The sequence below is a fragment of the Sinocyclocheilus grahami genome, unplaced genomic scaffold (assembly GCF_001515645.1).
Source record: "Sinocyclocheilus grahami isolate Dianchi unplaced genomic scaffold, SAMN03320097.WGS_v1.1 scaffold245.1, whole genome shotgun sequence".
NCBI lineage: Eukaryota > Metazoa > Chordata > Actinopteri > Cypriniformes > Cyprinidae > Sinocyclocheilus > Sinocyclocheilus grahami.
Window position 1 is genome coordinate 145,852 of NW_015505424.1, and position 15,166 is coordinate 161,017.

At 37.6% G+C, this 15,166-nt stretch overlaps 1 long non-coding RNA gene across 1 annotated transcript; it reads right to left on the reverse strand.

Annotated features, from left to right (window-relative positions):
* Positions 1–6,301: 6,301 nt before the first annotated feature.
* On the reverse strand, positions 6,302–12,923 carry LOC107598152 (uncharacterized). Its single transcript, XR_001610524.1, has 3 exons — positions 12,822–12,923; positions 6,615–6,737; positions 6,302–6,519 (listed from the first exon to the last, which is right to left on the reverse strand). It is a non-coding gene; the product is annotated as an uncharacterized lncRNA (long non-coding RNA).
* Positions 12,924–15,166: the final 2,243 nt, after the last annotated feature.

Consider the following 15,166-nt stretch of genomic DNA (forward strand, 5'->3'; position numbering starts at 1 on the left):
CTGCGTATGCCCTGGCATCCGAGCGAGATGTCAAGGAGGGGAGTCTAAGAGGACGTCTCACCCATAGAGAGATAGCTGACCAGTGCCTCTCTATAGGGGCATCTTCTCATAACCGCTTTTGCACATCGCCTCGATGTTGGCATAACTTGTATGCTGGAATCGATGGATGCGTGAGGAAAAAACGGCCTCTTCCATTCCTTCTTAATCTTTATATGAAAAACAGGAAGAATGGAAGGCTCACCTGAGCTGGAGGGTTTATGGCCAGAAAAATAACGTTCATCGAGATATTTCGCGATGTCACTTTCTTCACCCGCTTCACGGCAAGTAAAGCCTTGCCGTGGTGCGATCCATAATTTCCAAAAGCTCATCATACGCAGGGCAGGAGGATTGGGAAGGCTCGGCCTAAGCTTCTTTGCCCTCCTCAGCTATTTCCTGCTTTTGCTGGGCTGATCCCAGCAGAGCAATGGCCCCTGAATCAGACAATGTTAATGAAATAACATCATCCTTCAGCGGCTCACTCTCGTGCACAGCCGACGATCGCGAAAGGGAAACCCCCCTTCAAACTCATCGGCCAGATCCACCTGCGATCCCCATGAGCTCATTCCCTTCCGTGCCTCAGCAGCGGCGGGTCCTGAATCGCGGGAAGCAGATGGCTGCCCCTCTTTCCTCGAAAAGAGAGAGAAACGAGAGCGGAGCTTTTTCCCTTGGAAAAAACGCTCGCAGTGTACACCGATTGCCCCATCGGAGACATCGCGTGTGTGCTCTTTGTGCGTTCCCATGAAAGGGAACGTCTGTGGCGTCCACACTTTTATTCCTCACATGTAGCCTATTTAATTAATAAAACGTTCTAAAAGTTGAAGTGGGCTCCAACTCATTAACATAAGTTATATTGTTTTCTTTTCTGAGGTAGCCTGTAGGCTATAACATGTAAGGGACTATTCACAAGTTGTTTTATTCATGGTATAATATTGGACATAATATTTAACGTCTTCCATTCATTATTTGTAGCACGCCAGCCACCCAGTAATCACAATAATTTTGTGCTTTGTTGCTTTTAATATAACACAGCTCAGCTTTCTAATTCTGTCAGTTTTATCACGAAATACAAATATATACGAAATATGTGTTTTTCCTTTTTATTTCAAGTTTATAGCAAGATATAAAAGTGAAGGAACATCAGAAGGCATGACAAACAGTATAGCTTAATTTATTATGAAAATAATGTCTCATTATTGAAATCGGAAAGACTCACATGCCGCTTAAACTGAAGCGAATACAACGATCTGTCATGCCACATTAAAGAGCGTAAAAAAAACACATTATTGTAATATATTGTTTGTATTTCGCTATAAAACTGACAGATTTTGAAAGCGTAGACTTTGGAATATCTCCCGGTGCTCCCAATACTCTCAATATATACTCTCAAAATATTATAACTTTAATCTTTATTCTCGAAACATTTCAACTTTATTCTCATAACATTCCGACTTTATTCTCGAAACATTTCAACTTTATTCTCGTAATATTTCGACTTTATTCTCGAAACATATCAACTTTATTCTCGTAATATTTCGACTTTATTCTCGAAACATTCCGACTTTATTCTCGTAATATTTCAACTTTATTCTCAAAACATTTAGACTTTATTCTCGTAATATTTCGACTTTATTCTCGAAACATATCAACTTTATTCTCGAAACAAATCAACTTTATTCTCGAAACATTTCGACTTTATTCTCGTAATATTTCGACTTTATTCTCGAGACATATCGACTTTATTCTCAAAACATTTCGACTTTATTCTCGTAATATTTCGACTTTATTCTTGAAATATTTCGACTTTATTCTCGTAATATTCTCGAGACATCGACTTTATTCTCAAAACATTTCGACTTTATTCTCGTAATATTTTGACTTTATTCTTGAAATATTTCGACTTTATTCTCGTAATATTTCGACTTTATTCTCAAAACATTTCGACTTTATTCTCGTAATATTTCGACTTTATTCTCATAATATTTCGACTTTATTCTCAAAACATTTCGAATTGATTCTCGTAATATTTTGACTTTATTCTCGAAACATATCGACTTTATTCTCAAAACATTTAGACTTTATTCTCGTAATATTTCGACTTTATTCTCGAAACATATCGACTTTATTCTCAAAACATTTTGACTTTATTCTCGTAATATTTCGACTTTATTCTCATAGTATTTCGACTTCATTCTCGTAATTTCGACTTTAATCTCGTAATCTTAGATTTTTCAAATTTTTTTAACGTGGCACTAAAACGCTGTCGTATACAATACATGTGTACATACTCAAAAATGTTTTTAACCTTGTTCTAATATTGAATTTGGAGTATTCCAAATGAATGACCGCATGTCTGAGGTTAGTTATTTGCATAAAACAATCTCCATATAAGGCCTTTCAGCACAACCTTTCCTTTACGGCCTTTTTGTCTCTAAAGATGCTCTTACTGTATGTGAGAGATGAGCAGCAAGCTCCTCAAACAATGGCAAGTGTGCCGTCCTCAAAACCAGTTTAAAACACAAAAAACACCTTTAATTCGACCCAGACTACAGATGTCTTATTAGCCAGGTGTCCACACGCATATCTGCATTTTTATGCAGTGGAACCTCGCAGCTCGAGCTATAATGTAGCTTTTTTTTTACACTTTCACTGTATTTGGTGAAATGTATTTAACCATTTAAAAATATGTATGCATAAAAAATCATCTTAACACATCTATAAGGCCACCCAGAGTATGTGATTTTTGTGTACATGCGGTTTCAGTTCAGCTTCTTAATTAAGTTCCTACATTTTTTCGTAAATGTAAAACAGATTTTAGAATCAAAGCTATTGGTGGATCTTGATGAGTTTGAGAAAACATTCATTTGCAGATTTCACAAATTTGAGTGTTTGTATAGTTAATGATGAGAACCAATGTTTAAAATAAGCTTCAGGCACTCATTTGCAGAAGGATATGCATAGTAGCAGGTGCTACACACCACTAGGGACAGCGCAAGATGTGACAGACTTTGCCACGTTATCAATAGATGTTGGTGAATTAAAGCAGAGTGACTGGGTCAATTTTCTGTTCACCAAATGGGTTAGTGTGTAAATGTGGTCGTGCATTTATGTCTGTGACAGCACAATATTGCAGAAGCATTGGGTTGTTTTTGTAGCTTAATTTCAATAGATGCTGCTTTTTTTCCACTGGGAAGGAAGTTTGGAGTTTTGAAATGTAAGGTTGTTCATCAGATTTCAAAATCTTTCAACAAAGGTAGTAAGTTAGTTATTAAGTTCTAGTTGTTTCCTCATTTTGCTTCCTGATTCTTGTAAATCATTTCAAATGGTTTATTGTAAGTGATTAGTTTGATCTCTCATATCATGTTTTTCATTTCCTGGTAGGTGCCTGAAGATTTGGAAGAAAAGAGTACAAGTGATCCAGACTGACTGAGAAGTCAAAAACGACAAAAATTATAACAGGGTTGAACCTGATGCTAAAGCTGTGAATAAGAAATGTTTCTTGAACACCAAATCAGCATTATATTGATTTCTGAACGATAATGTGACACTGAAGACTGGCGTAATGGCTGCTTATTTTAAATTATAATTTAGCTATTTTACATATTTTAAAATGTATTGAAATAAAATTTTAAAAATATGACAGTTTTTACTGTATTGTTGATCAAATAAATGCAGCCTTGGTAAATATAAGAGACTTCTTATGAAAACCCTTTTAAAAATCATACCGACCCCAAACTTCTGAACTATAGTTTGACATTTTAGGCTAAACCATGGGAAACTGAACATGTTTATCGGGGCCCCATGCTGTGTGTAACCTCTTTTCAGAAACTTTACGCTAAACAACTTTACACTTTGGTATAAAATGTAAAATATGAATCACAACTATCATGTATTATTTGGCTAGATTAGGTTGAGCATCTCCTTGCATATTATGGCGTTTATAAAAGGTAATTTGTCATGCTTTTTAACTAAGGAGGTGGCATCTGTTGTAGGATCAGTAGATGTTCTGATGCTAGTAGATGATGCATCATAAGACTGCATGTTTGAGGCCTCGTTTTGATATGCTCTGTTTTGTGGCATTGTGTTAAAATCGTTTAGTAAAATCACATTTGGTGTCATTTGAAAAGATAATGTCTTTATAAATGGTTGCTATGACATAATGGCAGCATTTGTTAGTGAATGGCAGTAGTGGCGTCTGGAACTGTATTAGCCACCCTTGACATTTCAGTGCATCCTGTATAAACACATTGTGCATTGAGCACCATTGCTAATCGATCTCAACTGATTCCTGGAGTTTGAAGTCAGAGCTTGATCTAACTAGGTCCTGTGATCTAACCACCTATTTAATAGTCAGCTGTGGCCATACAACACACACAGGTGCCCTATATATTCTTTTGAATATATTCCTATGATTCAAAATCTGCTTTTAAATTAGCTCAAAATAAATAAATGCAAAATCATACACACACACACACACACACACACTACTGTGCAAAAGTCTTATTTGGCCATTAGTATTTTCACCAACAAAAAAATGTTTTAAAGCCAGATATTTCCTATAATTCCTATATTTTTTCCTATAGTGTGTCAGGAGGAAATATCAGTTTACATTTCCAAACATTCCTTTTGCCATTCATTGTAATAATCCAGTGAGATCTTTGTATGCACAACAGCCAGTGCTCCACACAGAGATCTGATCTCACCATCATCCAGTTCGTCTGGAATGACATGAAGAAACGAAAAAAAACTGAGACAGACTAAATCCAGAAGAGCTGTGTCAACGTCTCCAAGACGTTTGCAGAAACCTTCCTACAAAGCTACAGTACTGTTCTAGGCACTTGTGTAAAAATGCTTTAAAGTAAGGATACTTTCAAAAAATTATGTCATGAATAGATTTTATTTATCAATTAACTTCTATTAACTAAATCATATATATGTTCCCTGCTGGTGGAATGACCTGCCCAACTGTGTGAGCAGTTGAGTCTTTAGCCATCATCTTCAAGAAACGGCTAAAAACACATCTCTTCTGTCTACACTTGACCTTCTAACACTAGCACTCTCTATTCTTACTATAGTATAGTTTATAGTACTATACTTTCTACTAAACTACTAATACTTATTACAAAAAAAAAAAACTTGATCCTCTAACACTTGCATTCTCTATTTTATTTCTATTCTAACTACTCGTTTTCTTTTTATTATAAAAAATGACCCTCTAACACTAGCATTCTCTATTATTTTTCTATTCTACAGTATCTACTTGTTTTTTTTATTCATTATTACTTGATCCTCTAACACTTGCATTCTCTATTTTATTTCTATTCTAACTACTCGTTTTCTTTTTATTATAAAAAATGACCCTCTAACACTAGCATTCTCTATTCTTTTTCTATTCTACAGTATCTACTTGTTTTTTTTATTCATTATTAATTCATTATTTGCTACGTGTAGTGCCTTAGACTAACCGAGACTTGTCGCATCACTTACATATTATTGCTCTTTTGTTGATATTTGATTGCATATATATATATATATATATATATATATATATATATATATATATATATATATATATTGGTGGCTGACTAAATACTTTTTTCCCCACTGTATATATATATATATAATTTTAAGATAAACAATAAAAACAAATAATAAAACAATAAAAACAAATTTCCCAGGACACAGGTTTTCATACCTTTTAGTGGCCAGGCAGCTGTATATTTTCATGTTTAAAAGCCTATTTTAAGTGTGTGAGAAGAATATTAAGGAAACAACACAATTAAACAAGTGGCTCTTTTATTTTTTTATAATACTTAATGTTAAAATGATTAAAACTGGAAAAGTTTAACTGAGAATAATATTTATAAATGTGTTTTCATTTTTTCCACAAAACTATATGCAGATCTGTGTTTTGTTACTACTGTTGATAAAAATAATAGAATTAAGTAGTACTGTTATACAACTTGGTGAATGTAAATGTTTAAAAATATTTATAATAATAATATAAAATAATAATATTTTACCTTAGACATTTCGTAAAATCCTTAATTTTTTTCTTTTATATGTCCTGTACAATTGCTAGTTGTATGTTAGTACATGTATTTAGTATTTCGATTTAAAAAACAATTAAACTTTTCCATCTGAAGCAGCACAGAGCAATCGATCAACTCTGTGATGAGTAACATTAACCATCTCACACTGCTTGCATGTTTTTAAATTCTTTTCACATCAGCCACATGTTGTTGCTGTAAAGTGTGTTGCACCTCTATCTTGCGTCTTCTCCACGTACTTTCTGCTGTCTCTAGTGATATCAGGAGTGTGTAGAGGTTTGGGAGGGTCTGTGCCATGGAGGGACTCGGCGGGAAAACAGCAGAGACGTGACCATTCAGATTAGAGGAGGCCATGTGTCTCTCAGCCAACTCTCTGCGTCTATGCTGCTCATCGTGAACTTGCTCAGGTATGAAACTGATCAAACTCAGCATTCTTTGCAAAAGATAGAAGAGAGTGCCAAACATTCAAAATTCCACAATGGTAACAGTAAGAGTTAACAGCAGAAAATGTTTTTACTGTGTGCTTACATGTCTCCAAGGGCTTTCCTCATTGAGGACAGTACAATTTTGAGTATGAAGATCATGAATAGCTTAATACCATGCCAGAGCCAGTATGCCACAGTCATAGCATTAGTGATCCATTTATGGTACCTGTGAAACAACAAATCATGAGTGCTTATGAGCAGCGTTAAAATGTTGAATTTTAAATTAAAAACCTAGGCTGCGAATCTTATTCAATTTTAGCTTTTAATTATGTCAGTTTTATGCATTTAAATAAAATTAGTGATGTACCGAAATTAATTTTATACTGAAACTCAGAAATCTGAGAGTAACAAGATGCATGTGCGTGATGCTGCTGACGCAGGAGCCAATGTTCTGATGTAGAACACGCATGCGCTGCGCCTTGTTTACAAGCAGAGGAATGCACACGCGTTGTTGTACTCTTGTGAATTGCAGCAGAGACTGACCCAGAAGAGAAGAAATAGTTGAATAAAGTCATTATTTTTGTTTTCTTTGTGCACAAAAAGTATTCTCGTAGCATCATAACATTACAGTTGAACCACTGATTTCACATGGACTATTTTAAGGTTGTCCTTACTACCTTTCTGGGCCTGGGAACGTTTCAGTTGCGTTGCTCAGGCTTGCGTGGCTGATGTGAGGGTCAGAAATCTCTCGGATTTAATCAAAAATATCTTAATTTGTGTTCCGAAGATGAACAAAGGTCTTATGGGTTTGGAACGATACGAGGGTGAGTAATGACAGAATTTTCATTTTTGGGTGAAGTATCCCTTTAATCAATGCTCAAAAAAACAAGTTGTATGAACATTGTACATAAGGTTGTTTTTATATCAACAAATTATGATATAATTTTGTTTCTATTCCAATTTGTTGTTGAAATATAAACATTTAAACAGTGGCTGTAATAAACTCGTTTTCATGACCGATCTATTCAAACATATACATAATACACCAAAATTAGAAATTTAAACATTGTACATAAGGTTGTTTTTATATCAACAAATTATGATATAATTTTGTTTCTATTCCAATTTGTTGTTGAAATATAAACATTTAAACAGTGGCTGTAATAAACTCATTTTCATGACCGATCTATTCAAACATATACATAATACACCAAAATTAGAAATTTACTACAAATTAAATTAAATTAAAAATAAATAAATTAAATCAAATTAAATTAGAATTTACTACAAAACCACCACTGGCTCTGCACCCCTTTACCTAAGTTCATTACTTCAGACTTATGTGCCCTCTAGAAGCTTGCGTTCTGCAAGTGAACGTTGCTTTATTGTGCCATCCCAAAGAAGCACAAAATCACTTTCACAGACTTTTAAATGTTCCCTCCTGGCTTTTTTTTTTTTTTAGCCATCTTCACAAATCGGCTAAAAACATATCTATTCCATCTTTATTTGACCCTCTAACTTTAGCACTCTCTATTCTACTTCCATTTAAAAAAAAAAAAGACTCTAAAATTCCCTTTTAGACTTGCACTCTATTCATTTGCTGCTTGTTTTCTCAAAAAAAAAAACTTGCTTTCTAATCTTTTTGTATTCTGTCTGTTTTCTTTTCATTTATTATACAATTAACAAAAGCAAAAAAAACTCTAACACTAGCTTGCTCTATTCTTTTTCTATTCTATCTGTTTTCTTTTTATGTATTATATTATTTAAAAAACCCTTGCTACACGTACTGGGTTAAGCTAACTGAGACTTGTTATAGCACTTGTATATCATTGCTCTTTTGTTGATTTTGATTGCTTCCATTGTCCTCATTTGTAAGTCACTTTGGATAAAAGCATCTGCTAAATGACTAAATGTAAATGTAAATAATAAAGACAACAGGTTAAGTAAAAATAAAACGTATATGTAATATAATACATGGATTTATTATGTAGCCCCAGCCATTTTTAGCACTAGTTGTTTTCTGGGCCCAATCATACCTCCGGCGCAACGCAACATAAGGCGCGATGCAAGTGTTTTTTGATAGTTTCAGCCCGACAGGGTTATCATTTTCACGTCCAGCACCACGTTATTTAAATAGCAAATGCTCTTGCGCCCATCTGTTCGTCCATGGGCGTGCTGGTCTGAAAACAAGGTGTGTTCAGGCACATTGTTGGAGCATTGCTATTTTGAGGCAACTTAAAACGATTGTGCCACTGACCAACAAAACCAGGTCTAAACTAAAGTCAATGACGCAATATTTTTTTATTTGTTTAAAGGGCACGTTAGTAATATGCGCCTATAGGCGGGTGCACAACGCACGTACACTCTGCTTATTACACACACAGCACAGCACGCACACAAACATGGCAAATATTTAAAATGAAAGGATTACAATGTAAAAGATTATTGTGCCCCGTAGATGGCTCTTTGCGCGCTTTAACCTTGCACATGAGCAGATCCGTTTCCTTTCTGGAGAAGCGTTCAGTCTTTGCTCTTACAAATTCCGCCATGTAAATAGCTAATCCGCTACGGTGCGAGCACAAAAAAAGGGAATGGGAGATGAGACTCTGATTTGTTTACTGCACGTCATGCCCAAAACACACCCATGACTCATTAAGAGATTAGGCACAACCCTTTTGGACAATGCGCCTGGAGTGCTGACCGTTTTTCCCGTCAATAAACTAGCAAAAGTGGATTCGGACACGCCATAAGTACACCTGCGCAATGCATTTCAGACCATGTGCATAGATCATTAAAATAGGGCCCTCTGTGTTACAGTTTTATTTTCACAGCGTGAAGGTAATATTGTACGAATTTATGAATGAACCGCTCATTTTAAAATCCTCTTGGTCTGACATTTGTAGTGATATCCGCTTTGAACGTCACAATGCTCATGATAACTTTCGTTAAATCTACAATAAGTAAATCCACTTCACCAGCTAACTACTCTTCAACAGTGATGCTATAGAGCTCCCGCAAAAATGCTCTGGTTACTTACTTAACCTCGAATCCCTGAGATAAGAGAACAAGTGTTGTGTTACACCCTTATGGGCAAAACTCCTGTTTACTCTGATACTGAAGCCTAATTTGTTCACGTTCGTGCAGCTGCACGAACCAATGGCGCTTCAGCCGCCCAAAAGGGATGGAGCTGACTGCTATATAAGTTAGCTCTGAGTGCCATTTCATCAGAATATTTTGACTGATAGTGACAGTCATTGACTCGCGTCCAACCTTATAAAATGCCAGCTTACGCAACGCTCATTCCTTTTTCTTAGGGAACTGAGTCTATGTAAGTAACTGGAGCGTTCTCTTTCGAAGGTCTCTAACATTGCGTTACACGCTTATGGGGAATGCATTCAATAGTGCCATGCTATAAGCAAGTGCAGAACGAAGTCGCTTTTTTCCAAGGTCCCACAGCTCTGATACAGCAGTGGGTTACCTCGAGATGAAAAACGTTTCAGGCGCCAATTGTGGGACAGGACATGGGCTTTGAGCCAATATTGGAGGGGCCACATATGAAGCAGGCCCAGAGGAATCACAGAGGACATGAGGCCGAGCATCCTCTGGAAAGCCCTTGAGTGTACATGAAGTCCTGAGTCTGAATGACACCGCTAGCTGCTGAATTATCAAGGAGCGTTTCGGCGTAATCCATGCCTTCATCTGGGCAGAATTGATAACTGCTGTCCCCAGAAAGACTTCTCGCTGGCTGGGAGACAGATAGCTCTTGGCTAAATTGATTCTCAACCCAAGCCGCTCCAGGTGGCTGAGCAGCAGTTCCCGTTTTGATATGGCTAAAACCAGTCAATCGTCTAGGTAATTCAAGATGCAGATTTTCATCTGCCTCAGAGGGGAAAGAGCCATGTCCATGCACTTTGTAAAAGTGTGTGGGGCCAGAGACAGTCCGAATGGCAGGACTGTATATTGATAGGCCACTCCCTTGAACGCAAATCTCAAGAACAGTCTGTGATGGGGGGCTATCTGGATGTGAAAGTAAGCATATCTCAGATCCACCGATAAAAAAACAGTCCCAGGGGCATATTTGACCGAGGATCTGTTTCAAAGTCAGCATCTTAAACAGCCATTTCATAAGCGAGTGGTTCAGATGCTTGAGGTCGAGAATGGGCCTGAGCCCGCCATCTTTCTTGGGAACATAAAGGAAGTAACGGCTTTAAAATCCTGAGTTGCTGTTTGCTAGAGGAACCGTTTCCATGGTTCTTTTTGCAAGCAGAGTTTGCACTTCGGACCAGAGAATGTGAGCATTGCTGTCCCGTACCGAAGTTTGAAGCGAGGTGGCCTGCAAGCGAACTGGAGCGAGTAGCCTTGTTATATGGTTTTTAGAACCCAACTTGACACATCCGGGATGGCTTTCCAAGCCTGGAGCCGGATGGCAAATGGTCTGAGTTTTTCGAGTGGCAGTTCATCACACGGGGGCGGGTAGCATTTCGCCATCCAGGGGCGCTGCGGAAGCCCAGGCTCAGACTTAGGCTGGGGCTGGGGCTGAGGCGGCACCAGCTTGGCAGGCTGCTGAGAGGATGGAGCCTTCTGGTGACTTAAAACAGTCGCCACACTGGAGCACTTCGGCAGGAAGTGATCGCACATGCGATCCTCCATCAGATTTAGCCAAATGTGGCACTCCAGCACCACCAAGTTGGCCATGGCCTTGCCGATCGCATGTGCAGTGGCCTTAGTAGCATGCAGAGCCAAGTTAGTTGCTTTGTGCAGCACTCTAAAGGCATCAGAACTCTGGCAGGACTCGTCCATGGTGCGGATAAGTTTGGCCTAAAACACTTGGAGCACTGCCATTATGTGAAGCACTATACCAGCCTGGCCAGCTGCTGAATAAGCCCTGTTTGCTAGGGCTGAGGTAGTTCTGCAGGGTATAGATGGGTGCGCTACATGGGCTTTCAACCCCAGGGTCGATGAAGGGCACAGATGCGCATCGACTGCCTCTTTGAGAGGGGGGGAGCTTGCCATAACCTCGTTCTGCAGTGCCATCAACAGTGGTGAGAGTGGCAGAAGTGGAGGGATTAACGCGCAGAGTAGGGGGCACGCCATGTCCTGGTGAGTTCTTCATGTACTTCTGGGAAGAACAGGGCGTGCTGCTGGCAGGATGATCGTTGACTGTGTCCCTTCAGGTACCACTCGTCTAAGAGGCCGCAAACTGACTCTTCAGGAGCCGACCAAGGTAGGTCTAGATCCTCCACAGCCTTGGTGAGAATGCGGATCAGCTCGCTGTCCACGCTGGGCCTTGTTGCTTGCATTGGAAGGAGGATGTCAGGATCTTCGCCGGAACACACCCACTCCTCTGCATCTGAAGCTGTCAATGACATCAAGTCATCCACGACAACTTCCTCCTCAGACCTGCCAAAGGAAATCAAGCTGCTCGCTGCCAATGAGGGGCACTGATCCTCACGTGTGAAGCACACAGGCGAGTCGCGATGTTGCAGGGAGAGTGAAGCACGCAGGACCTGTGCCGTCGTGAGTTCATTCGAGCCCAGTGTTTGAGCCCTGCTGCCTTCTTCCTGCCACTGTTTCTTCCTCCTAGACTCTTGGGAGGGAAGAAATGGGAGAGCAGGCTGGGCTTGCTTCGGCTTTTCAGAGTCCAGCGAGGAGATGATCTTTGTTGCTGAAGGAGAAAAATTCTGACGAAATGGCACTCAGAGCTGACTTACATAGCAGTCAGCTTCCTAACCCTTTTGGTGGGTTAAAGCGCCATTGGTTCGTGCAGGACACGAACGTGTACAAATCAGGCTTCAGTATCAGAGTAAACAGGAGTTTACCGCATAAGCGTGTAATACAACGGGAGAGACCGTTCAAAAAGGAACGGAAGTTCAAAGGCAGAATTCCAAAGATGTCTGCGTGCTTGTTTCTTTGACACATAAAGTCAATAGAGTTCACTAACAATTCCATGGACATTGAATGGCTTTCCTGAGGTAAATGCAACATTATAGGTGAAATATTGTTTACAAGCGGTTTCATTGACGTCTTTCTGCAGTTGAAACACTGATTGAGTGATTACATCAAACATTATATAGTTCAGCAAGTTGTACTGTTTCTTTCAACACACCTTACATAATGTTCATTCTTATTTAATTATATATATAAAAAAATATTTAGTGCTGTATCTACAAGTAACGCAGAAGAGATGATCGATTCACATGCCAGTGCCACTTGAACTGATGTGCTACAGCTAAAGAGCACCAAAACCACATATATTGTTTAATAAAGTCACTAAACATTTTTTCTAAATAAACCATAATTAGATCAGTACCTGTCCCATAAGGTTGTGGCACTCCAGACTGGAAGTGTGAACAATAAGAGCAGGTATGAGAGAGTCCGTTGAGGTAAAGAGATGTTTGAATTACTCACAATCTCCAGCTGCCCCATGATATTACACAACAGCACTAAAACAGAATAGGAGACTGTTTCACTTCTGTATCAAATTCTCCATAATCAGAAATGGAAACGGGACACTACAGTACCTTCCTGAACCTCTACTGGTGAGTTCTTATGTACTGTCTGCTCTTGAAGGGATGGACTCAAAGATGAACAAACTCCATTGACGGTCTTCTGTTCAGGTTGTTCAGGGCAGTCCTGCTGGTATTCCTCTTCTTCAGCACGATCAGTCTGTGTCAGCATCCAGTGATCTGAGCTCACCGAAACACCAGATGCATCAGACTCCTTTCTCCATTCAGGATACAGTGGCAGTGCATCTGTCGAGGTGTGTGAGACAGTATTAATGACAGCGCTGTTTAAAGCAGGTGGACAGAACTAAAACATTACTTCCAAATGCTGACTAAAGACAACGTTCAAACTGGGCTATAATACACAATATAGCAACAGACAACAATTGCCTGTCCAACTAGCTACTATCAATTATGACTATTTACATTTAGAAAGGTCTTATTACTTTTTTGTATAAGTCACTTATGTTCACCAAGGCTGCATTTATTTGATGAAAAACATAGTAATACAGTGAAATAGTATTACAATTTAAAGTAGCTGTTTTCTATTTGATTTTACATTTAAAATGTAATTTATTCCTGTGATCAAAGTTAAATTTTTAGCATCATTAATCCAGTCTTCAGTGTCACATGATCCTTCAGAAATCATTCTAATATGCTGATTTGCTGCTCGGGAAACATTTCTGATTATTATTAATGTTAAAAACAATTGCACTGCTTAATATTTTTTGTACATTTATACATTTTGGAGGGATTCTCAGATTAATAGAAAGTTCAAAAGAACAGCATTTAAAAAAATAGAAGTCCTTTGTAACAATGTAAAATTGTAAATGCCACTTTTAATTAATTTTATGCATCCATGCCTAAAAAAAAATACTTAATTTCTATCCTATAAATAAACAAATAAATAAAAATCTTACTGACCCCAACATTTTTTATGGTATATTTGCATGTAAAATGTAGTTCTAGCACATACTTTTTATTTTATATTTGGATGAATACTAATATGCATATCATCAATGTATGAACAGCTTCTAAAATGTAAACCCTTTACATATGTAAACTTTAGAAATATTTACAAATCCTCTATTCATTTTCATAGAGTTATTCCAGCTTGTTTTAAGATCGATGTGTCTGAGTATTGAACATTTCCAACATTTCCAATCAGTCTTTCAAAATAGGGCAAACGATTTCCTTGCATTTGTACATCTCTACAATTGTTTACATGAAAGGGTTTTAGTCATACGTTGACATTGTATGCATCACTCTTATCAAATGCAAAAAAAAGTAAGTGTATACATACCTATGAATACTTAAACATTAAATTTAAATAAAAAAAAAAATTACAATAAATTTTGCAATACAGTCACTCACTGCTCTGCTGCAAGAAGTATATGGTATCTTGGTATCCACTGTAGAAAGCTTTCTTCAAAATCTGACAATCAACAATAAATACAGTTAATGGCAGAATATTAGCTGACACAAATGATGTCATCATTTATTCACCCATATTACACTGTAAATGAAAACAAAAAAGATTTCTCAAAGTTGTAAATATTTGAGGAAATTCTACTTCAGTCTTTTCATGTTTAATTAAATGCGGTACTTGCCGTTTATTTGTAATAGCCTATTTTTTGTAAAATGTATTAGCAATTTCTGAGTAAGAATAGTTTCAATTAGTAAATACACCATTTTTTGTTTCAGTGTACTATTTATTTATTCAATGGGCCAAAAATGTTACAGAATGTTCAAGCTGTTCATTTCCATCCAGTGTTCAGGGTTGTATTTAGGGTTGTGCCGATAGACGATAGTAGCCCATCGTGTATCGACGATAGTCAGAGATATCGCCTGTGGCTGATGCCACTGACGATAGCAAGACGATTATTATTATTATTATTATTATTATTATTATCAGGTTACTAATAGTACTATTATTTGTTACTATCAGGTTACTAATATTACCTACTATTTAATTAATATTAGGGTTTATTTGTTCCATTATATTTATTTTTCCACGTTTTAAGAGTGTTGCGTGTTATAACCAATCACACACGATTATGTTACGCTTATGAATGCAATGGCCAATCAGAGGCGTTCAGATGATCCATTGTTCAGCGCGCGCTGACTGAATTCTGACTCGCAAATTCTTTCA